The sequence below is a fragment of the Saccopteryx leptura genome, unplaced genomic scaffold, assembly GCF_036850995.1.
Source record: "Saccopteryx leptura isolate mSacLep1 unplaced genomic scaffold, mSacLep1_pri_phased_curated manual_scaffold_60, whole genome shotgun sequence".
In the NCBI taxonomy this organism is placed as follows: domain Eukaryota; kingdom Metazoa; phylum Chordata; class Mammalia; order Chiroptera; family Emballonuridae; genus Saccopteryx; species Saccopteryx leptura.
Window position 1 is genome coordinate 190,678 of NW_027095742.1, and position 23,993 is coordinate 214,670.

A 23,993-nucleotide genomic window follows, 5' to 3' on the forward strand; every position below is an offset into this window, starting at 1 on the left:
GCGGGGACCAGGACCTCTGCTGGGCCGGACTCGGGGCCGCGGGAAACGGGCCGGTTTCTGACCTGCGGGACGGGGGATACAGTGCCACCCTTCCCTAACTGTGCTGGGCAGACTGTGTGCGTGGGCACAGGCTTTTGGGGAGGAAAACCCAAAGTTCGTGAGAGTCATTAATGTCATTGGAATAAGTGAGGGACACTATGGATGTAATCATGTCTGTGTCCCCCCAAAATGCCTATGTTGAGGCCGTAACCCGCTGTGGGATGGATTTGGAGCTGGGCCCTGGGGAGGTGCCCAGGCCATCAGGTTGGGGCCCTCATGATGGGATTACTGCCCCGATCAGATGAGACAGACCCGAAGGAGGGATGGGGAGGAGGCCGTCTGTGCTGCAGCCAGGAACAGGGTCCTCACCGGCACCCGATCGGGCCGGCACCTTGACCGTGGACTCCCAGACTCCAGGTCTGTGAGGGATGGGTGTGGCTTAAGGCCTCCAGTCCATAATATTTTGTCAGAGCACCCGGAACAAAGGCAGAGATGACGAGACGCTGAATCCCAGGTAGCGGGGGCTCCCTGCGGGCGGGGGAGTCCTGCTCGTTCTCTTCCTTCCTCAGCCACGCGTCCCCAGCGGCCAGGCAGCTACCAAGGTTTCCTGCTAGACTGTCTCCAGCCTCCGTGCGTCCGCTCCTGCTGTTCCCTCGGCCTGGAAGGCCCTGGCTCTTCATCGCTCTCCAGGATACTTCATCTGTCAAGGCCGAGAGTGGGGCAGCAGCTTCTCAGAAAGCCTCCCCTGAGCTCTGGGGTGCACTCGGGGCCCTCTCCTGAGTGCCGCGTCCTCTCGTCATTGCTGGCCGCTCCTCCCCCGCAGGACGGGGCAGGTGTCAGCTCGCAGGTGTCTCTCTATATACACACCATCAGCATCTGGAGGCCGGCCAAGGCCAGGAGGTGCTCCTGAGCTAGCAGGGGTCCCAGGCCTGTGGCGTTCTGAGGCCGACACCACGTCCCGCCCCTGACGGCACCCCTCCCCCCACCCTGTGCGCACGCGCAGTGTGCTCTCTCTGGGCAGACCCTGTCCTGTCCCCACGCATCCTGGGCAGAAGGGAGCCCCGCCCTGTGGGAATGGCGGGCGTCTCCACGAAGCGGCTTTGGACTTCCACAAGTTAGAATGTGTCGCCCTTCACTTCCCAGGCTGCCCTGGGTCCGACAGGACATCGCGCTAAGGAGGAGGCGGGGATTCCGGTTGCTCAGGCTGCTAACTCCCCAGCCACAGCGGGCTGGTGAGGCCGGGTGCCCAACGGGCCACGGTGTGTTACGTGGGGGCTGGGAGGAAGCTGAGTAATGCTGACTCACAGGCGGGGACGTGCAGGACACAGAGAGGCGCAGCGCCACAGAACACGGGGGACAGACATGGGTGATACCTTTCTAGTTTTCATAAGCCTCCCGACACACTCCGCAGGGGCCCTGTGGCAGGCACCGTACCTTAACCTACCTGGCGCCTTTCGGGTGGGGACCAGCAGGTGGCCCGTCGCCGCGGGGCGCTCTGCTGACCCAGCGGATCAGACAGGTAGGCAGGCGACCCACCCTCTGTGCCCGGGTGCTGGTGTCTGTCTCAGGACCACCCACACGCCCCCACTCCCAAGGCCACAGTCTGTGTCCTACCGTGGGCAGGTGGGACACGGACATGGCTGGCTACATCACCAAAAGCCACTTAGGTTATGAGGCTGGGTACACGGAAATCCTTTATTCCGGCGCTTTGGCTGGTAGAGGAGGGCTCTCCTCTCCGAGACGTGGAAAAGAACAGCGGGGAGAGAACAGTGGGTCCATATACTTCACGTGTACTTACAGGTGGCATTACTGAGGGGGGAGGGTGTTCTGCCTTTCAGGGTCCCCGTGTGACAGGCACGAGGGAAAGAAAAGCAAACAGGAAACGGGTGAGGAGTCCCTGTGTACCAGGAATACCCTGGGAACTGTGGCCACACAAACCTGGACCGTGCAGAGTAAGGCCGGGTGTGCCCCCCTCGGCGGGACTGGAAAACTAAACTCTTCATATATGTCGTCTGAGGTTAACGTAGGCTATACTTTTTAATAAAATAAAATTTTTGTGTTACTTGAAAGATATCATGTAGGCATCTAAGGAGGGTCTGGAAGAACAATGCGGTGCACGGAAGGCCCGGAGGAAGGTACCCCCCGGAGCTGATGTTTGTCCCCAAAAAGAGACTCATCGCAGATGGCTCCCACGCTCGGCACAGCCCTGTGGGCGCCCGGGCCTGCAGGGCCGCGAGCCAGAGGCCGCTCAGCGGGCAAGGCTGTGGCTCCCGGGGGTGGGAGGGTGAATGGGCAGGCGGGCCCGTGGACGCTAGGAGCCCTGTGCTGCCCACCAGAGATTGTGTCAGTGCCTCCTGTCCTTGACAAGCCTCCTCAAATCTCAAGTCCCGGTCATCTCTGTGCCCCAAGGGCCTAGGAATGCAGGCTGTGGTTGTCTACATGTCCCTCCCTCTCCCGGGACAGCCACTCTGCCGCGGCCCCTGGTGCAAGCATGGCGGGAAGGAGGGTGCAAAGCAGGGGGCGGGGCCGAAACAAAGGCCGGAGCGTCTCCAGCGCACGTGCTGTGGAAGCTGCTCCCGCCCCACCCCCGCCCAGGCCGGCCCCCGGCCTTCCCCAGGCACCCCCCGCCCACCCTGTGGACACAGAGAAGCCAGAGCCGGTGTGGTAGGAGGGGGTGCGTGGTTCCGGCCGGGTGCCCGCGGCTCCGCAGCCCGCCGCCCACGCTCAGGTGCGTGGGCAGCCATCAGAAGAGCAGGGCTTTCTTCTTCAGGTCGTTCCTCTTCCAGAGAGCCAGGCGGTCAAACTCTTCCATGCTCATCCCAAACACTTCCTGGAACTCCTCGGGCGACAAGTGTCTCTTCAAATAAAAAGAAAACACCGGAGGGGAGCAGTTAGCAACTTGGCAACACGCCGCCGCCGCTGGGCCACCAGAGGCAGGACGGTCGGGAGGGCTGGGTGGCCGCTGGGAGCAGCCGGGCCTCGGACCACCCGGTTCCTTCCCTCTGTGTCCCTGTCACCCGCGCTGTGCAGCTGGTGGGACCACGCCCAGAGGAAAGGGGCTGGGCCAGGGACCCTCGGAGACGCCCACACGCGTCTCCCACTGTGAACCGAGGTCATAGGCGTGTTTGGGTCTAGGGCTCCCGCCTGCCCGGAAGCATCCGAGGGTCCGTGGGTTTGCTGACATGCTCACATCATTTCATTTTCACGGCGCCGCCTGAACGGAGGCGGATGGTTTATCACTTCACAGAGGAAGGAAGGAAGGAAGGAAGGAAGGAAGCCCCGCGGGGCCCAGACCCATGTTCAGTTCCGCCCTCCCCCTAGCCTCTGCTGTGTGATCAGTGTTTTGTCCATCTGAGCTCTGCTCTTTGTCTGAGGACACACAGAGAGGCTGTACAGCATCCCGGTCAAGGGCACCAAGGCCAGCCAGCCTCCAAGAGCCTCAGTCTACTCACCTGTACAAGGGGGTGGCCATGGTGCCCCCTCCTGATGGAGATGAGTAAGGCAATGTGGTTAGCACTCAGGACTGACCCTGGCCAAGGGCAGAGCCAGGGCCGGGGCCAGTGGGAGGTCAGCCACAGAGATGGACAGAGCAGCCTGTGTGGACCGTCCCTGACCACCACGAGCTCCAGCCTCTGTGTCCGCCCCCAGGCCCGCACACCTGTCTTCGTCAGCAGGCCCTGAGCAACTCCTTCACACCCCACCAGCCCCGCCGCTCAGGGGGGCGCCTGCCCCCGCTCCCACCAAGCTTCCCAGGGAGAGCCAGCCTTCCCCACTGTGTGGGAGGGGCTCGGGGGAAACGGAAAGAAAGTTGGGGGCAGTCTGAGGCAGGAAGGGACCAGCCTCTGGGCCCCAGAGGACCTGGTTCAAATCTCCCTTCTGCCCCTACTTAGCAAGTGTGGCTCTGCGCGGTCATGTGCAAGGCAGCCCACCCGTTCCTCCATCAGTTTAATAGAAGTCCCAACTGACAGTTCCGCTCCCCAGCGGATCCAAAAGAAAAGAGGGACAGAAATGGGCACCGACATATTCATGGCAGCATTATTCACAACGACCGACAAGCAGCTGGACAGCCCAACTGTCCACCAAAGGGCAAACGGAGCCATCAAACACGGCTGAGCCACACACTGGACTATTGTGCAGCCACAAGGAGCAGGGACGTCCTGCCACCGGCCACCACGTGGACGAGACCCGGAAACAGGAGGGTGTGTGGAAGAAGTCCAGCTCGAAGGTCACGATGTCTGGTAAGGCCGCTAATGTGAAACGTCCGGGACAGGCAAATCCACAGGGAAGGAGAGCCCATGAGTGGTGGCCAGGGGCTGGGGGGCGGGGGGAGAAGCGGCTTAATGGGAACGGGGTCTCCTTTGGGGGGGATGAAAATGTTCTGGAACGAGAGCGAGGTGGCGGTGCACAACGTGGTGAGCGTGCGAAGTGCCACTCTTTAAAACAGAATGCTGTCTTTTAGTTTACGTGGATCTGAGGATGAAAAAAAACCCAACAGACGAATCTTGCACGTGACAGGTACGCTTCCCTGGACGCCACAGCAGAGCCGCTCATCCTGAAGGTGGTGTGACAATGAAGAGGGGAAGCGCATGTGCAGACATTTGAAAACGAGGAAAGGTGTCAATCATCGCCAGTCACATCTTTTACAAAAAGCACCAGATCTGTGTGGCATGCGGTGGGTCGGAGGCCCGGCTGCTGGCATGATCAAGAGCAGGGAGCTGACTCACCCAGCCTTGTGCTGAGTCACAGAAGTCCCTCCTAATTGAACCTGGGCCCAGAGTCCTACACACACACACACACACACACAGAGTCACAGAGACTCAAAGAAAGTCACAGACACACACAGACACAGAGAGCAATAGATAGTCACAGACACACACGTACGTACACACGTACACATACACGGACACACACACAGAGTCACAGAGACACGAAGAGTAACACACACATACCCAGACACAGTCACAGAGAGCAACAGACACAGACACACATGTATGTACACACACACAGACACGGACACACACAGATACGCAGACACATACCACCCCACCCCACACCAGGCGAGTCTCTGCCAGGAAAGGGGCCGTCAGCTCCCTGAGGCAACCTTGAACTTGCAAATAGGGAGACGGAAGCCTGGAGCTTGCCGGAGTGAGCCGGTGGCACGGAGCTGAAATGGGGGCTCCCCGGTGGCTGAGGGGCCACCCTCAGACCATGGAGACTCGGGATGGGCACTTCAGATGGCGGCACCCCTGTCCTGGTCCCAAACAACAGGCCTCCCGGTGGCTGTGGGACCGCTGGGACGTAAACAAGGAAGGAGGAAGGAGACTCGTGTCCATGGGCACTCAGCAAATACTGATTGGGTGACTGCGACCTGCCCCAGACGGAGGTCCCTGGGGTGTGACGGGAGTGTGGGGGTGGGAGGGTGGTTAACAGATAGGAACAAGAGAAAGGCCATTGGTCCCTGGTGCCTGAAAACAGCCCGGTGGGCAGGGCAGCTGGAGAAACAGGACCAGAGGAGGCTGGCTCTCCTTCTCTGCTCCTGTGGGGTACAGCGCCCGGCTCAGGAGTGGGTCGGGAGAGCCTGAGGCCGTCCCGGGACCCTCAGTGATGCTCACCCTGCTGATGGGGGCGCCCCCTACCTGCCTCCACCTGGCCCCACATTCTTGCTGCATGCGGGTGCCGCTCCATTGCTGGTAGGGCAGGGCAGGGCAGGGCCAGGGAGAGGAGGCTGCCCGGGGTCCCCGATGAGCTCCCAGCCCTGCATGCCTGTCACCATGACCCAGGGTGCTTGTCAGACCTGAGAACCGCCAGGCCCCAAAACCCCCCAAAGCAGGCTGAGGGGCACAGGGCCTGGGAGCCCGTACTGGTTCCACGCCCCATCGAGCATTTGATGGAAGCTTGGCTTGGGAACACCCAGGCCGAAGGCCAGTCGGGGGCCAGCAGGGACCCCTCCCCGGCCCCAGTCCTGCTTCCCCACCCGAAGAATGAGAGCAGAGCTGGGCTGGCGGACTCCAAGGGCTGGGGGAGGGTCCACGAGGCGTGGCCTGCGGGCTGAGGGCTCTGCTCACCCCCTTCTGGTTCCAGCTCTGTGGTCCAGGTGCCCCCACTCTTCCTGGCTGGGCCCTCCCCACTTTCTAGCTGAGAAGGAGCTGGGGGCCCTGCTGGAGCCCTCGGGAAACTGGCATTCAAGAAACACTTGCTCACGGTCACGAGGCAGGTCACCCGCCTCCCCCATGAACTTGCCATGACCAGGCGGGACAGGGCCGTGCACAGAGGCTCCCTGGGCCAGCTCCCCTGGGCCCTGGTTCCGGAAGCCTCCCCAGGACGGGGCAGCCTTGCCCTCTCACCCACCGGGGCCGGGCAGCGCCCTCCTCCTTCCTGAGCCGGCAGGAAGGAGGCCCAGGGCGCGGTGCCTTTGCCGAGGGGCAGGTCAACCTCGTTCTGGGACAGCCCACTCCTGGGGCTCTCCAGCCTCCCACGCAGGGACCTAGGCTTTGCAGGCGGGTCTGCCTCCAGGCGACCTTCCAGGGCAGCGTCCTGCAAAGACCTCAAACCCAGGTTCAGACAGCCCAGGATCCCGGTCCTGGCTCCGTCCCTGGGCAGCTGGGCCAAGGGAGGCGAGCGGGGTTGTGACGTTGTCAGTGAGGTGGGATTACGCAGGTCAGTGCGTGACCTGTTCTTCCTCTGCGTGCAGGGCCTGCCCTTCCTCACCCACCCAGGCGGCTCTGACTCACTCCTCAGACCTGGGCTGGGATGCCGGCTCCTCCAGGAAGCCCCTCTTGATGCCTTCCTCCTCCAGGAAGCCCCTCTTGATGCCGTCCTCCCCCAGGAAGCCCCTCTTGATGCCGTCCTCCCCTAGGAAGCCCCTCTTGATGCCGTCCTCCTCCAGGCGCCCTGAGACCTTGAGCCTCCCCTCCGCACCCCGGCCAGTTTCACGCTGCCAACATGCGCGACGTCACTGAGCGCAGAGTTGGGAGGCGATGCCCCCAACTAGAACCTTCTGCCGTACGGACACACAGGTGCAGTCCCTTCGAAAGCAGGGGTGGTAGAAAAAGATGGTAGAGGAGGGGAGAGGGGAGTTTTGAGTATCTGTACCTTTGCTTTAAATATCGTTGATTCCGTTCTAAGTTGACATGATCTGGTTTCCTATGATGACTGGGTTTAACAGCAGCAGGCAAAATTCCTAAAGCTTAACAGTTCGGAGCTGCTCCAGCGGCTGCTGACCTGGGCACTGTACCATGGCTCCCCCGTAACGGGCACCCAGGGCAGACCGCGCCCGGGAACCAGCATGGGGTGCTCGTCGGCACAGGAGTGTCTGGGGGTGGCTGGGAGGATGGCCGCAGAGGGGCGTGGGAAGGGCGGTGCCCCAGGCATGCTCCCCACTCGCTCCCTCATTCCTCTGTGGGTGCCAGGCTTGGGGACACTGACATCAACCCGGCCAAGCTGCCCCCAGCCCACAGAGCTCTGACCGCTTACATCTGACGGGGAGGCAGGTCAGAAAGCAGGTAAGTCCGTCTGAGGGGTGGAGGGGGACCAGGGAGGACCCAGGAAGGCTTTTGCAGAGGGGACTCCCTGTGACCTGGAGAAAGGAATCTCTGACTTAAGTCTGTGACCCGGATCAAGGTGGCAAAGGTTTCCTGCAAACACGCCACAGTAACGACAGAGCTCTGGCTCCCAGCAAGAGCTCATCAAAGGGCCGTGAGCCGATGACCACAGGGAACGCAGGGTGCTGTGGCACACTTCTGCCATCTGTGGGTTCTAGAACATGCCATGCTCTTTGCTACCCCAGGTCCTGCAATCCTCTTTCCCCCACCTCACACACACAGTGGCTCCTCCTGATTCTCCAGGTCCCAGCTCAAAAGGTCCCCTCCTCCAGGGGGCCCTCCTGAATTGCCCTAGCCAATCAAACCATAGAGCCATGCCGTTCCCTCAGCGCTGAGTCACTGCCGACCTCTCGGGTCCCTAGAGCCCTGGGTACTGGTGCAGACCCATCTCTCAGGCATACCTGGGCAGCCCAGCGGGAGCCTGTGCCATCTATCAGGGGCTCATCAGACTGGTCGGGTGGGTTTAAACAAAGCAGGTTCTTCTGTACCGATGGGGCCCTTCTTTCTCAGGCACATTCCACAACTGGGGTGTAGAGTCAGGTGTACCGTCAGCCTCGGGGTCTGCAGGCCACTCGGGAGAGTGCAGGACTCACTGTGAGGAGTCGCGCACTGTGACTCCCTGCCACAGCCCTGTGCTGCACCGCACGGGAAAGAAAGGTCTGGGCTGCTGAATCAAGGAGGACCCTCGAGTGACTTCCAGGGACCCTGCATCCCGGCCCCAGGCCAGACAAGAAGCTTCTTTCTCCCGGGACTCTTTACCGTCCGCGTGCTCACACTCCGTGTTAGCCTGGCTGGGCACAGGAAGGCATTCCATAGACGAGGCTCCCAGGGACGACCGGCTGGCTTTAAAGTAAAGATGACCCCCCCCTCAGTGTGGAAACGGGGTGGGGCCGGGTCCTCCTCCAAACCCCCAAGACCTCAGCGCCAACACTCAGTCTTCTGCAGAAGTTCTTCCTCGAAGAGTCAATGCCTGGTGGCCGCCTGCCGGCCTGTCCTACAGATTTCAGACTCGCCAGCCCTCCTGGCACCAGCAGCCAATCCCTTAAGTAAATTTCTTTTCTATCTCTCTGTCTGCCGGTCTGTCCACCTGCTCAACTGCCTGCCGGCAGCTGTCCCGTTTCCCTGGAGGACCCTGGCTGAGAGCTTCCCGCCTGAGGAGCAGGATGTCCGCACGTGAGCGCTGTTGGGAGGCTGAGGCACAGAAGACGTGTCAGACATTCATTCTGCAGAGTGTCATTAATCCGGGCACAATACGGGGGCTCCGAGCGACACCCCGGCCGGCATCGGCTCTGCCGCTCAGGAGCTGTGGGCCCAGGAAGGTCCTCCAGGCCCTCCGCCTCTGAGGCCCATCCGTAGACACCACGTCGAGTGTGAAAACCATGTCGAGTGCTCAGAACAGCCCGGTGCATCGGCCTCGGGGAGGACGGGGGTTTGTTAACCGAACCCGAGAGAGTCTCGGAGTCCTCCCCGCTCCCAGGACAGGGGTCGAGGAAGGGGCGCGCTCTCCTCCCGGCGGCCGAGCCTCCTGGCCGAGCCCCCCCGACGTGGCCCCGGCTTTTCTCTCTGTTCTTGGCAAGCAGGGTGCTTGGCCGTCTCCCCGCCCGCCCCAGTCCCTGTGGACAGCCGCTTCTAATCCGTCATTATCTATGCGGTTCCCTCTAGGTTGGGAGAGTGGGGACGACCTGGGCCAGATAACGGAACCCGCCTGGGCTGCTCATGGTTGGCGATCAGTGACGACTTCCCAACAACTGAGTAAGCGCTCCGACCGCCCAGCAGGGCAGGCAGGGCGACGCCACCCGACAGGCGCGGAGTCAGGCGCAGAGCGGTCGCCCAGCTAGACCTTCTGGATACTGGGTCCACACCCGGGCCATCCTGACCCTAAATGCCCTCTCTCCTTCCACCGGGACGCAGCCCTGGACAGCAGGACGCTGACGCAGGAACACAAGGGTGATGTGTTTCGGTGACGTGCCAGCAGAGGTGTACAGGGTGTGGCCTCAGACGAGAGGACACTTGAGTCTGCGTGGGGGACAGGCAAGGCCCCTTCCCCTCAGAGTAAAGAGCTCCTGGCACAGCAGACCCTCGGAGGGTGGCTGCCAAAGGCAGGAGGGTCTGAGAGACTGCAAGGCAGGAGGCCCTGGGGACAGCGGCTGGGACCCAGGCCCTTCCAGATGGAGAGCGCGCCATCTCAGGGAGGGCGTTCAGCCGGGCCCCAAGGGGCCTCCCTGGGAAGTCGGCCCGCTGGTCTTGCTCTGCCCATTGGGATCACACGGTTCACCTGCCCACTTCCCATGTGACCGAGACAAGATACTAAGTAAGAGGCCAGGAAGGTCCATGACAAGTGGAGTGAGTGAAGAGACAGAGCCTGCCCAGCAGTCTACAGCCGGCCGAGTAGAGAGGGTGAACTGAGACAGAGCCTGCCCAGCAGTCTACAGCCGGACGAGTAGAGTGGGTGAAGAGACAGAGCCCGCCCAGCAGTCTACAGCCGGCCGAGTAGAGAGGGTGAAGAGACAGAGCCTGCCCAGCAGTCTACAGCCGGCCGAGTAGAGAGGGTGAAGAGACAGAGCCTGCCCAGCAGTCTACAGCCGGCCGAGTAGAGAGGGTGAAGAGACAGAGCCTGCCCAGCAGTCTACAGCCGGCCGAGTACAGTGGGTGAAGAGACAGAGCCTACCCAGCAGTCTACAGCCGGCCGAGTAGAGAGGGTGAAGAGACAGAGCCTGCCCAGCAGTCTACAGCCGGCCGAGTAGAGAGGGTGAAGAGACAGAGCCTGCCCAGCAGTCTACAGCCGGCCGAGTAGAGAGGGTGAAGAGACAGAGCCTGCCCAGCAGTCTACAGCCGGCCGAGTAGAGAGGGTGAAGAGACAGAGCCTGCCCAGCAGTCTACAGCCGGCCGAGTACAGTGGGTGAAGAGACAGAGCCTACCCAGCAGTCTACAGCCGGCCGAGTAGAGAGGGTGAAGAGACAGAGCCTGCCCAGCAGTCTACAGCCGGCCGAGTGGGTGAACTGAGACAGAGCCCGCCCAGCAGTCTACAGCCGGCCGAGTAGAGAGGGTGAACTGAGACAGAGCCTGCCCAGCAGTCTACAGCCGGCCGAGTAGAGAGGGTGAACTGAGACAGAGCCTGCCCAGCAGTCTACAGCCGGCCGAGTAGAGTGGGTGAAGAGACAGAGCCTGCCCAGCAGTCTACAGCCGGCCGAGTAGAGAGGGTGAAGAGACAGAGCCTGCCCAGCAGTCTACAGCCGGCCGAGTAGAGAGGGTGAAGAGACAGAGCCCGCCCAGCAGTCTACAGCCGGCCGAGTAGAGAGTGAAGAGACAGAGCCTGCCCAGCAGTCTACAGCCGGCCGAGTAGAGAGGGTGAAGAGACAGAGCCCGCCCAGCAGTCTACAGCCGGCCGAGTAGAGAGTGAAGAGACAGAGCCTGCCCAGCAGTCTACAGCCGGCCGAGTAGAGAGGGTGAAGAGACAGAGCCTGCCCAGCAGTCTACAGCCGGCCGAGTAGAGTGGGTGAAGAGACAGAGCCCGCCCAGCAGTCTACAGCCGGCCGAGTAGAGAGGGTGAAGAGACAGAGCCTGCCCAGCAGTCTACAGCCGGCCGAGTAGAGTGGGTGAAGAGACAGCCTGCCCAGCAGTCTACAGCCGGCCGAGTAGAGAGTGAAGAGACAGAGCCCGCCCAGCAGTCTACAGCCGGCCGAGTAGAGAGGGTGAAGAGACAGAGCCCGCCCAGCAGTCAGTCTACAGCCGGCCGAGTAGAGAGGGTGAACTGAGACAGAGCCTGCCCAGCAGTCTACAGCCGGCCGAGTAGAGAGGGTGAACTGAGACAGAGCCTGCCCAGCAGTCTACAGCCGGCCAAGTACAGTGGGTGAAGAGACAGCCTGGCCCAGCAGTCTAGGGCCGGCCGAGTAGAGAGGGTGAAGAGACAGAGCCCGCCCAGCAGTCTACAGCCGGCCGAGTAGAGTGAGTGAAGAGACAGAGCCCGCCCAGCAGTCTACAGCCGGCCGAGTACAGTGGGTGAAGAGACAGCCTGGCCCAGCAGTCTAGGGCCGGCCGAGTACAGTGGGTGAAGAGACAGAGCCCGCCCAGCAGTCTACAGCCGGCCAAGTAGAGTGGGTGAAGAGACAGAGCCTGCCCAGCAGTCAGTCTACAGCCGGCCGAGTAGAGAGGGTGAAGAGACAGAGCCCGCCCAGCAGTCTACAGCCGGCCGAGTAGAGAGGGTGAAGAGACAGAGCCTGCCCAGCAGTCAGTCTACAGCCGGCCGAGTAGAGAGGGTGACGAGACAGAGCCTGCCCAGCAGTCTACAGCCGGACGAGTAGAGTGGGTGAAGAGACAGAGCCCGCCCAGCAGTCTACAGCCGGCCGAGTAGAGAGGGTGAAGAGACAGAGCCTGCCCAGCAGTCTACAGCCGGACGAGTAGAGTGGGTGAAGAGACAGAGCCCGCCCAGCAGTCTACAGCCGGCCGAGTAGAGAGGGTGAAGAGACAGAGCCCGCCCAGCAGTCTACAGCCGGACGAGTAGAGTGGGTGAAGAGACAGAGCCTGCCCAGCAGTCTACAGCCGGCCGAGTAGAGTGGGTGAAGAGACAGAGCCTGCCCAGCAGTCAGTCTACAGCCGGCCGAGTAGAGTGGGTGAAGAGACAGAGCCTGCCCAGCAGTCAGTCTACAGCCGGCCGAGTAGAGTGGGTGAAGAGACAGAGCCCGCCCAGCAGTCTACAGCCGGCCGAGTACAGTGGGTGAAGAGACAGAGCCCGCCCAGCAGTCTACAGCCGGCCGAGTAGAGTGAGTGAAGAGACAGAGCCCGCCCAGCAGTCTACAGCCGGCCGAGTAGAGTGAGTGAAGAGACAGAGCCCGCCCAGCAGTCTACAGCCGGCCGAGTAGAGTGGGTGAAGAGACAGAGCCTGCCCAGCAGTCAGTCTACAGCCGGCCGAGTAGAGAGGGTGAAGAGACAGAGCCTGCCCAGCAGTCTACAGCCGGCCGAGTAGAGAGGGTGAAGAGACAGAGCCTGCCCAGCAGTCTACAGCCGGCCGAGTAGAGTGGGTGAAGAGACAGAGCCCGCCCAGCAGTCAGTCTACAGCCGGCCGAGTAGAGAGGGTGAAGAGACAGAGCCCGCCCAGCAGTCTACAGCCGGCCGAGTAGAGTGGGTGAACTGAGACAGAGCCTGCCCAGCAGTCTACAGCCGGCCGAGTAGAGAGGGTGAAGAGACAGAGCCTGCCCAGCAGTCTACAGCCCCCGAGTATCAGCCTCTCAGAGATAACATCTCGGCCTCAATTATGTTTTGGCTCCAGCCTTCGCCCCACCCCTGGCCAGTGGTGGCCTCCTTGGGGCTGTGGCTGATCAATGCAGCCCTGGAGAGGGGGTGCACCCCTGGAGAAGCTGATGAATACTCTATTGAAATCCTCCCCTAAACTCTAGCCTCTAAAGACCCTCAAAACCAAGGAGCCAGCAAGCTCTCTCCCTCCAGGGAGCACACCCAGGCCTTCCCCTTCTCCCTTCTCCTCTTCTTCCCCTTCTTCTCCCTCCCCACTCCCTCACCCAGGCAGCTCCTGAAAGATGAGCGTCCCGGAGAGACTTGCGACCAGCGGGCAGCGGGCAGGGCAGCGCGTCGGGCTCACCCCCGAGCCTGGCTCCTAGGGTTCCTTTTCTCTGCTCATTTACTTCCCGTCAGGTCTCTAGACGGCCAAGGCAGCCCGGCCCAGGCTCAGTGGTCACTTCTTCTGTCCTGGGCCCTTCCTCGTTTCACTGTCCCCAGCTTTATTTAATCAACGTATTCCCAAGATCATCTGGACTCGTGCTGTGAAATCTTTCCTCCACGATGTCGGGAACCCACGTGTTACTGGCTGGCCCGAGGCAGGTGCGAGGGGCCGGGTCCCCCGTCCATCCAGTAACATGACCACACCTCCGGAGTGGCAGAGGACTGTCATACCGCCTCTGTAAGTCCCCAGCTTCTACTGAGCACCTACTGTGTGCTCCCCGGTGCCTCCACGGTGCTTTCACTCAGCCAGCCTGGGATCCCTGGATTCCCAGGGTCAAGTCTCACAGGCCAGAGTGTCAGTCATGGCCAGAGTCCCGGCTCGTCTCGGTCCACCCAGTGACCACTGCATCCACCAGCCCACAATGCACCTGAAGCTACACCCCCTTGCCACAGTGCCCCTCCGTCCCCACGGCCTGCCACCTCAGCCCCCAAATGCTGCCCAAACCTACCTGCTTTCTGTCCACCGCACCGTGGACAACCTAATTACTCCCTAAACAGGCTCCCTGAATCCACTCAGCCAATCCAGGTCTCACAGTGCAGCCCTGGACATTGTTTTAAATTGCAGACCTAATCATTTAATCCCCTACTTGAAAGCCATTGCTTCTAAGCCAAAACCCAACACCTAACATGGCCCAGGGCCCTGCAAAGCCCAGCCTATTCTTAGAGTCACCCTGCTCAGGTACAGCCAGCTCAACCACAGCCTCATAGCTCCTCCTCATTTAGCCCTGGCTTCCTCCTGCCCCAGGGCCTTTGCACAGGCAGCTGATGCTTCCTGGAATTCTGTTCTGCCTGCCATCCCTCAGCCTACACTCAGACGTGCAGGCACACTTACTGCACCCCGCTAAGTTGTACCTGGTTTTAACCACTTCCAGGCCCACTTTCCTCCCCTCTAGAGCCCTGATCTTGGTGTATAATTTAATTACACAGAGTCCTAGGGGCCATCAGGTGATTGATGTCTGCCTCCCCTGTCAGACGGGAGCCTGTGAGGGTGGAGCTCCTGCTGTGTGCTCACCCTGCACCCCAGGACCTACTCAGTGCCTGGCACAGGCTCACCCAGTGGGTGTAAGACTCAGGTAAGCACTCTGGCAGCAGGATGGACAGCATGCCTTGACCGTTTGACAGAGGAGTCCTCCTTCCAGGGCCTGACCCTGCAGAGCTGCGGTGGGCCCCGCCAGCCGTCCACCCAAGCCATCCTCCCCTCGCGCTGGGCACCCAGCCGACGCAGCCGGCTTGCGCTGAGCTCAGTCCCTGCGACCCGAGGGAAAGTGGCGCCTGGCCCCTGGGACCCTCCTGCGTGTGGAACGTGGCCACAGGACCATCACGCAGCTCTTTCGAGGGACGTGGCCACAGGACCATCACGCAGCTCTTTCGAGGGACGTGGCCACAGGACCATCACGCAGCTCTTTCGAGGGACGGGCACCGCCGCACACACTGGCGTGGAAAACGTGCACGTCCAGTTTAAAAGAAGCGGGCAGATGTCCGGCTGCGCAGACGTCCTGAGCCTCTGCACCTGGAACACGAGTCAGGGGCGCGGGGTGTTTGCACAGGAAGAGATGTCGGGACTGCCGGGAGTCACGACCCGACCCGGTGGGGGAATTCCGTGTGTGTTTATGCTCGTCTTTGTGTTTTTCTGGGGTTCTACGGCATGACGAATCGTTTCTGTGTTACACAGAAAGCTCCCTCCTCTGAGACACAAACGTCAGGGCCCCTCCTCTCCGGCTGGTCGGCCCCTCCGGCCCCTCCTGGCTCACATCCCAGCTCCAGGCCCCAAAGAATGTGGGATGGGCCCCGCGGTGGCAACGCTGCCGATTCGCGTCCCGGCCTGAATGAGGCCGAGATGGAGGAGGGAGACGCACCCCTGGGCCTGCGCTTGAGGATCTGAATGGTTGACCTGTTCCCCAGTCCTCAGAGCCTTTGGGAAGGACACACCTGCATACAGGTATCAACACCTGGCATTCTGCATCTTTCACTCTGTACTGTGGCAAGAAATGGGGGGGAGGAGGATGGGGGTCGTTAGAAACTCACCCCAGTCCCAAGCGGAAGAAGCAAGTGGCTCTGGGCAGAGACCACTGCTGTGCCGGAGCAGGGCAGCTTGCTGAGGGCACCGCCATGCTGAAGGGAGAGCCCACAGGGCACGCCCCTTTAGGGAACAAAGCCGCAGAACAGATAGGGACCCTTCAGCCAACTGTGACCCTGGGGCCACCCAGCCAGAAGCGGCCCATTTTACAGGAGTGACCTTTGTACTGGGGACTGATGGGCCACACCATGAACAAGAACACAACTTCAGCGTCCCTGCAGAGAAAGCGGGATTGTCACAAGGGAGGCCCAGGAGGCGGTTGCCAGGGACCAGACATGAGACCACAGGGCGGGAGCCCCTAAGCCAGAGGGGGGCTGCTGGGCTCCAGGCCCCCTGAGCGTCTCGCAACCAAGCGATGGATGACCTAGATTTTGCGGAGTCAGAAGTTACACTCGGATTCCGGCTGTGCTGGGGGTCGGTGCCCCTCACCCTGTGCTGTTCAGGGATCAGCTGTACTTGCTCTGCCAGATCAGTTTCTCCTCCTACATCATGAGAAGCCACGAACTGGGACCGTGTTCCGCTCTCAGCGCTCAGGGAGGAGAGGGGCATGGCTGAGGGACGCACCGTCCCGAGCCGTTCCGGCCGAACCACACACAGCTGGGGCCCCCTTTGCACAGACGCCCCGTTGGGCACACAGGCACCGCGACCATGTTCTCCCGCCTCTGACACAACGCAGGTCCTTGACACCGAGCCCTCGCGGTCCCCGGTGGGGACACTCTGGACGATGACGGCTGACTGCGGACGAGGCCCCTGCAGAGTCACTCAGTGGGAGGACCCCCGCCCCGGAGCCCCCTTACCTCCAGTCTCGTCCGGTCCACGTCTTTGGGCAGTTTCACACGAATTCGGTTTGTGACGATGAGGGCGTCATAAGGGTAGACCTGGTGGGGGAGGAGAGCACAGGTTCACCCCAGGAAGCATGGAGGGTGGGAGAGCGGAGCCCGGGCCAGGGTGGGGGACACACTTGCATCTGCATTGGACACACATTTCATGGGAAAAGCACAACAAAAGGAAATTTTAGGCCCTGGCCGGTTGGCTCAGTGGTAGAGCGTCGGCCTGGCGTGTGGAAGTCCCGGGTTCGATTCCCGGCCAGGGCACACAGGAGAAGCGTCCATCTGCTTCTCCACCCCTCCCCCTCTCCTTCCTCTCTGTCTCTCTCTTCCCCTCCCGCAGCGAGGCTCCATTGGAGCAAAGGTGGCCCGGGCACTGAGGATGGCTCCTTGGCCTCTGCCTCAGGCACTAGAGTGGCTCTGGTTGCAACAGAGCGACGCCCCAGAGGGGCAGAGCATCGCCCCCTGGTGAGCATGCCGGGTGGATCCCAGTTGAGCGAATGTAGGAGTCTGTCTCTCTGCCTCCCCGCTTCTCACTTCAGAAAAATACAAAAAAAAAAAGGAACTTTTAACCTGGGCAGGAGCGGCAGGAAGAGGTCAGTGGTCAGTGCGGGCGGCGGCCCCTTACCTTGTATTCTGTAAGAGAAAGAGGAGAGACCACAGCGGCCGGTTAGAAAGCACAGGACTCGTCCCGACGGTGGAAGCAATCCCTTCTGGGACGCCCCCCACGCTCGGCAGTCAGCGGGGCCATGCTGCTCCCCTGTCCCCCCCCCCCCCGCGGCTGTCCTGGGGCCAGGGCGGGGAGTGGGGGGACTCTCCAGTCTCAGTGAGAACCCAGGAGCAGGAGGCGGTCAGGGGGCTGGAGCCAGGCTGGGAGCTGGACGCGGCACTGTGTCCCTGAGACACTGTCTCTCCCGGTGGGCCGGCCGCCCGGGAAGCTGCTCGCCTCAGTCTGCCCCCCGGAACGTGGGCATCGGGCGGATGTCTCAGGGGTGTGTGGAGACCGACAGCCTCACTGGGGTCTAAGCCCCAGCTTCTTACTTTCCTGCTTCCTTCACCCTTTAGTTCCAACTTCTAAATGGCTGAGCTCTGTCCACTGGTGTCGGAGAGTTCTCCCTCCTGACTAGAAGCGTCTTATTAAAAAATAACCTGGTACGGACAGCGGCCTCCGCGAGCACGCCCAGCCCACACCAGCAGGAACTGCGGACCCCGGGCGGCAAGCCTGCCTCCGGAGAGTCCCTGGCAGAGGGCCCGGGAGAGGGGGGCCGGTCCCTGCGGTTTTCACTGTGACACGTGGGATTCCGGACGTGCCACTTGTGAGCCTGGGAGCTTGGAGAGCCTCTTTGACATCCCGCGCTCTGCCCCGCAGTGCCAGCCAGCCCGCGAGAGCGAGCCACCCCTCCACCCCAGGCGGGACAAGGGCGCCCTGTGCAGGCCCAGGGCCTGCTCAGAGCTGGCAGAGCCCTCAGGCAGGCACCTGCCACGTGACCAGCGTCACTGCCAACGCCCTGGCGGGCAGCCCTCCTGGTTGAAGTCCACAAGGCAAGCACCCAGCTTCGCCGCCGGGCTCTGACCCAGGGGCCTTCCCCTGTGACGCTCCTGCTTTATGTCACCAAATTTCACTGGGGGGTGGGGGTGGGCTGGCCTGTGCCCTGACAGGGGACAGCTACTCCCAGTGACCAGGTGGACAAGCAAGTCCAGGTGGGGGCTGACGGGAGGGAGGGGGGGGTGTCTCGGGCCAACTGGTCCCCGAGGGAAGGGCGGGAAATGAGCACCCCAGGCCCCTCAGGCCAGGAGGCTGGAGCCTGCTGCCAGCTGGCCCTGGGGGTGGTGGTGGTGGTTTCAGAATGAGGTTTGTGGGGACGCGTTGGTGACCCTGCCCCAGCCAGAGACCTCAGGGGTCCCGGCTCCTGTACCTCGCGTGCCCCAGCTGGCATCCGGGTCTGCTCCACAAGGGGCCAGATTGGCGTTCTGGAAGAGAAAGAGAAAGGGCGGCAGGAGGCCGGCTGCAGGGGCAGGTGGGCAGGGGGCGCGTCGGACCACCGTGGCTGGACGCGCTCGCTCCAGATGCCCGCACGCGCCCGTGTGCCTGTCCGGGCAGTTCCTACCGAACCGCCATTCAACATGCTCCCGGTGCCCGGTCCCTGCGCTCTGCAGCTGGCACGGACCCCAGGAGCTGGCTCAGCACGCGGGCTGTTCCATGGAGCCTCTGCTCCCCCAGACCCCGCCGTCCTGGGGTGCTCGGTGGCAGGTGTCTGTACAGCCCCCCCAGTACAGAGCCCAGCGTGTTGTGCGCACTCCACACAGAGCGTCTGGGACCAGTGCCACCACTCAGAGGGTGCCACCATGCCGAGGGGACGTGGGCCCCAGAGCCCTGCCACCTGCCTCAGGGGCCTCCCTCGCCTGTCCAGCACGGGTCTCGGCGTTGCCGTTTTAGCGCATGACGACCACTCCCTTCCGCCCACCTGCCAACGTCACCCTGCAGAGCTCCAGGGAGGTCCCTGCCCGGTCGGCACACACGGAGCCCGGCCGGGGTCCAGCTCCCGCACCTGGGCGCAGGTGCGACGCGGGCCAGGGCTCTGGGCCAGCGCTTCCGAAACCGGGTGCGGGAGCTCAGTTTCAGAGGCGGGCGTGCCATCTGCCGTAGAAGGGGCGGCGATCCTCGCCCCCCCGGGATGGCGTTTCGGGGAGAAGTGCTCTCAGCTCTGACTTCCTGCCGAGGCGGGGGGTGGGGAGCCCCCAGTCCTAGCGAGCGAGTGTGGGGTCTGGAGAGGCCCCGGAGAGCAGCCCGGCCCAAGTCCCTCACCCTTCGCAGGAAGCCAAGGGGCGCAGAGGGGTGAGCCCGCCGCTCAGTGCAGGGCTGGGGCCCGTCTTGATTTAAATGTGTCGTGTTTGGTTTGTCGGTGGCTTTGTTTGCATTACTTTTTTTTTTTTAAGAACACTGCGTTCAGACATCATTTATCTTGTCTGCAGAGTCTTGGCACGAGCCTCACTGGCCTGAACTAGCCCCAGCCCAGGAGTCCCAGCTCAGGTCTGCTTCTGCCCGGTGACTCTCTGTGACAGAATAATGCTCCATCGTTTCAAGAACGCTTTTTTTTTTGAGACATTTTCTTAGGACACTGACAAGCACCCCCAGGCGCACCTGTAAGGTCGGTCAGGGGACCTCGTCCTGGAACAGAGCAGGGCACCCCCACCAGCCGCGTGCCCCTCCCTCCCGTCTGTGATACAGAAGGGAAATGCCGCCCCCTAGTGACCACTGCCCTGCATCACAGGCCGTCAGAACTGGCCACCATGGCCACCTTGGGCAGTTGGAGACCCACTTCCGAGAGGCAACACCGGCTTCCTCTGCTCTGCCAGGCTCTCTGAGACAAGACGGAGCCTCCCAGGAGGGAGGGAGGGGTATCGTCTGGGCAGAGAGGGGAAGCAGAGGGTCAGCCCAGCGCAGGGACAGAGCCATTTCCTGGTCTTCTAGGTGCCAAGTGGGGCTGGGGTCTTGAAGACCTCCCTGGTGCAAGGGAACCTTGGGTTGTTGCTCTATGTGTGGACTGGTGGGACAGCTCAGAGGTCAGGGGAACCCCATGAAGGCTGTAGGGACCAAGAGGCACATCCCTGGTCGACTGACCTGCAGAGCCTCGACAGAGGACCACCGAATGTAAAAGCAGCACATTGTTCACTTCTCCCGTTGGTTGGGTGTTACTACGCACCACCTGCTCCACAACCCCACCCTCTAACCTCCGCTGTGACCCTAGGAGGTGGGCGTTGTTATTATGAGACCATTTCATGGACAAGGCTCAGAGAAGCTAAGCACCTTGCCCAAGATCACACAGCGAAGGCAGGGTCCTATAAAAATAAAACAGTTCACTCACGTGTTTTACTTTTCAAAAGTGATACCAGAGTGACTAAGAGTAGGAGTGAACTTGTGGCCGTGGGCCAAGGGCCACGGGCTTTTTCTCCCTAACGCTCACACTGGCTTGTGCCGCTCCGCAGCCCCCGATCTGGAAGTCGGGAGGGGGAGGGAGGTGCCTTTATAATAATTACGTGGGGACCACGCTATAGAGCAGGGGTCCCCAAACTTTTTACACAGAGGGCCAGTTCACTGTCCCTCAGACCGTTAGAGGGCCGCCACATACAGTGCTCCTCTCACTGACCACCAATGAAAGAGGTGCCCCTTCCGGGAGTCCAGTGGGGGGCCGGATAAATGGCCTCAGGGGGCCACATGCAGCCCGCGGGCCGTAGTTTGGGGACGCCTGCTGTAGAGCTTATGATGTTTCACAACCGCAATGTCCTCTGTCTTCACAATGATCTTAAGAGGTAAGGACAATTTCTTTTTAAAGACTAGGAAACAGAGAGTCGGGAAGTGTATTCATCTTGCTCAACCACACATCCCGTCAGCGGCAGAGCTGGGATTTGAACTCGGGGCCCTCTGATGCTCTTTCCAGCACGGCAGCTGGAGACGATCAGACCTCCTCACTTTGCTAAGGTTCCCCGTCGTCCTGTGCGCGAACGTTTTGTGGATGCTTTGTGGACACGCGGAAACCTGATTCAAAAGACACCCGTGTTTCTCACGCACCTTTTGGACGGAGTTCGCTACCTGCGTTCTTCCATTTTTTTCTGCGTGCTTTTCCTTACTTTTCACTAGATCCCTATGTTTGACCTCAACAGCGTCATATTCAAATCACCTGCCACATGTTACCAAGCTTGGAGTATTTAAACTTCCCAGTGTCGCACCTGCTTGATACATTGTGCCCCCAACTCCCCTCTTTATACTGTTGCTTCTAATCTGACGTTCCGGCTTCTAGGGAGGAGAATTCAGTCTACTCATCATGAGTATCATGGCTTTTCAAGATGGGGACTCCTTCCAGAAGCTATCACTAAGCACCAGGGTCTGTTGGTGGCCAGTGGCCCTCCTCTGAAAAACAGGCCGGGTGGCACACGTCCCCAGCAGAGCCAGCAGCAGGTGGTTACTTCTCTGCTTACTCCCCGGAGAGCGCTGAGCGCCCGCCCGAGGTGGGCTCTGTGGCGGGTTGGTTATTAGGACATTTTAAGGAGCTCGGGGCAAACAGGGATGGCCCCTTGTAACAAGTCCACCTCCGAGCAAGAACAGGAACAGCTGTGCCTCCCCGAGGACCCGACCCCCATTGCTCCCCCATCGACACGGCTGTGCCCTCCCCACCAGGAAGCTCAGAGCTAAGCTCCCAGTTTTCTGATACAATGTTCTTTTGTTTGACTTTGGTATAATTGTTCTGCTACAGTTTCCTCCTCTCCTCCCTTGTGGCTTGTGTTCATGGGTTTTTGGTCACACTGCATCTAAGCTTGGGCTTTAAGACACCAGGAATCCTTCCTGGAAGCGAAAACAAACCAAGAAACAATGTAATACATGACTGGGGAGCTCTGCAGGCCGGCGGCCACAGTGGTGGACAGCCCCCCGCCCTGGGACCTGTGGGGCGAAGGGCAGCGGTCCAGGCACGGAGCACAGATGCGTGGGGAAAAGGGCTGGTTATTGGCAGGTAACTATCCCGCCTTCCCACTGAGGAACAGGCATGGAATTACATAAGAGTCTGGGGGGGGGGGAGAAAGATGTCAGGGAGAAAAGAGCCCAAAGCGAAGGCACCAGTAATGTGCACCGATACCGCACAGAAGCAACGTGAAAGCAGAATCTCCCGGTGGCGGTGACTCCTGCCTCCGGGTTCCCCGGCACACACAGGACACACGGGCTCCCTGACACTCCGCTCACACACACACTTAGGCTAGCAGGACATTCAGAGGGGAGCTCTGCATCCTGTAAAATGTCAGCCTCCACTCTCTGTTCTGGAAAGGGGACAAGGACCGTGTCCCCGCCCACGGGTCTGGACCAGCTGTTCCCAAACTCTGTGGGGGGGTGGAGGCCAAAGCCAGGCGCTGGGAGGGCCTCCGTCCAGCGTAGGAGGCAAGAGGGGTCTCCCGGGAGGAAGCAGAGGCAGGGACCACCGAGGCAAGAGTAGAAACACGAGGAGTCTTCTCTTCACTTCCTTACGCAGGGGAGGGGAAGCCGCAGGGCTGGGCTGGACTCGGGTGCCAGGACACCTTGGTGTGGACACCGGTCCGTGACCACCTGCCCTCACCAACCCCAGAGTCAGAGAACAGCTGTTCCAGTGAGCAGAGCACATTCCGGCCACTTCCCCACTGCCCTCAGGTCCCGACACTGAGCTTCCTGGGACGGTGAGCGTCCAGTGGACATCGGTCCTGCGTCCTCATCCCTCCCACTCCATGAGGACACAAAGGGTGGACAAACCCACTGAAGGAAACTGGAGCAAGCAGGCGGCATGCACGACCCGACTCGGCCGTTCCGGACAAGCGGGGGGCAGCTAGTGCAGTGGCCGGGTCTGGGAGTCCGGCCATGCGAGGCGTCTGGGCCCGGGGCGGACACAGCGGCACGTCCCACAGAGCTCCGGGCAGACAGAGAAGCCGAGAGGACGCCTGCAGCTCTGGGGACACGTCCCTGTTCTTAGCCGTGTCCCGGGGCCCTGGGCCCTGGCTACAGACCCTCCTGGGGGAGGCGGGGGCTGTCCCCTGTGCTACACTGGCGGAGAATGCTGCAGCGCAGCAGGTGGGGGACAGTGTCGAGTGGCTTCTCCTGCGGCTGCACTGCCTTGGTTTATGGACAGGTGTCCTCAGTGGGAAGAGGCTCCTGGGGCTGTGTGTGTGCGCACGCGCGCGTGTGTGTATATGAGTGTGTGTGTGTATGTTTGTGGTGGTGGGGGCTCTGATGTCATCACACCCGCCCCACCCGAGGAGCTCTCGCTGGAGACCTCGTGACGCTGTGGATGGAGGGACAGAAACGGACAACTCTTCCTCAGGGTCTTGCCCCACCCGCGGGCCGCCACCCAGGCACAGGAGTATCTGGGCTGTCCTTGGATGTCCCGAGATTGGGACAACGCACGGTCCAACCAGCCTCCAGCCAGAGCAGCCAGAGCCGCTGCTACTGTGTGGGTGATCACAGGTGCCAACGGCCCCCCGTGTGGGGACGAGAGGGAGGGGCCACCAGCTTTCCAGGAGGAAGTGGACCCCTGGCTCCCATTCTAAGGTCCGTGTTAGGCTCTGGGTCACGTGAAGAAGGAGGTGGCTGGCCCCCGTCTCCCTGCTCTTATGCAGGGAGGGCTCCCTGGGGTTGAGGAAGGGTGCTGCCCGGTTCTGTCTGGCCCTGTCTGGAGGACCGGCAGTGTGGCCCCCCGGGGGACACAGCAGGCAGAAGCAGGCCGGCGAGCGGGGTCCCTGGGGCCCTCTACCGGCTGTGTGGTCAGGAAGGTGGGGAACCGGGCGTGCCGTGAGGGAGGTTAGTGCACCACGTGCTGAGGAGCGGGGTACCTACCCGGAGGTCCAAGCCATTCTTTCCATGTCCTGGGAGAGGGTCAGATTTGGAATAAGGGAACCCTGAAACAGACACAGCACAGCTCTGTCACACACGTGGGCAGGCAGGCCCGGCCCAGCGCGGAGGAGAGGCAGGCCTGGGGGCCGGCAGGGGACACGGTGACACAGGAGGGCCCCTGGGGATCACGCCCGGCCTCGGGCGTGACCCTGGTCCCCAGGGACTGAGGAGGAAGCCAGGAAGGTGGGGACGCCCCCGAGCCCGCCCACAACACCAGGAACACCACGGAGCCTGACCCCGCCCGGGCGCACCTGCGTTCTCTGACATCGGGGGGGGGGGTGATGGTTGGGGGGTCAGGCTGCGGCATCCTG

General features: G+C 61.6%; 1 long non-coding RNA gene across 1 annotated transcript; it reads right to left on the reverse strand.

Moving 5' to 3' along the window:
- Positions 1-1,713: 1,713 nt before the first annotated feature.
- Positions 1,714-16,424, reverse strand: LOC136387067 (uncharacterized). The gene is made up of 2 exons (XR_010748069.1): positions 16,248-16,424; positions 1,714-2,896 (listed from the first exon to the last, which is right to left on the reverse strand). It is a non-coding gene; the product is annotated as an uncharacterized lncRNA (long non-coding RNA).
- Positions 16,425-23,993: the final 7,569 nt, after the last annotated feature.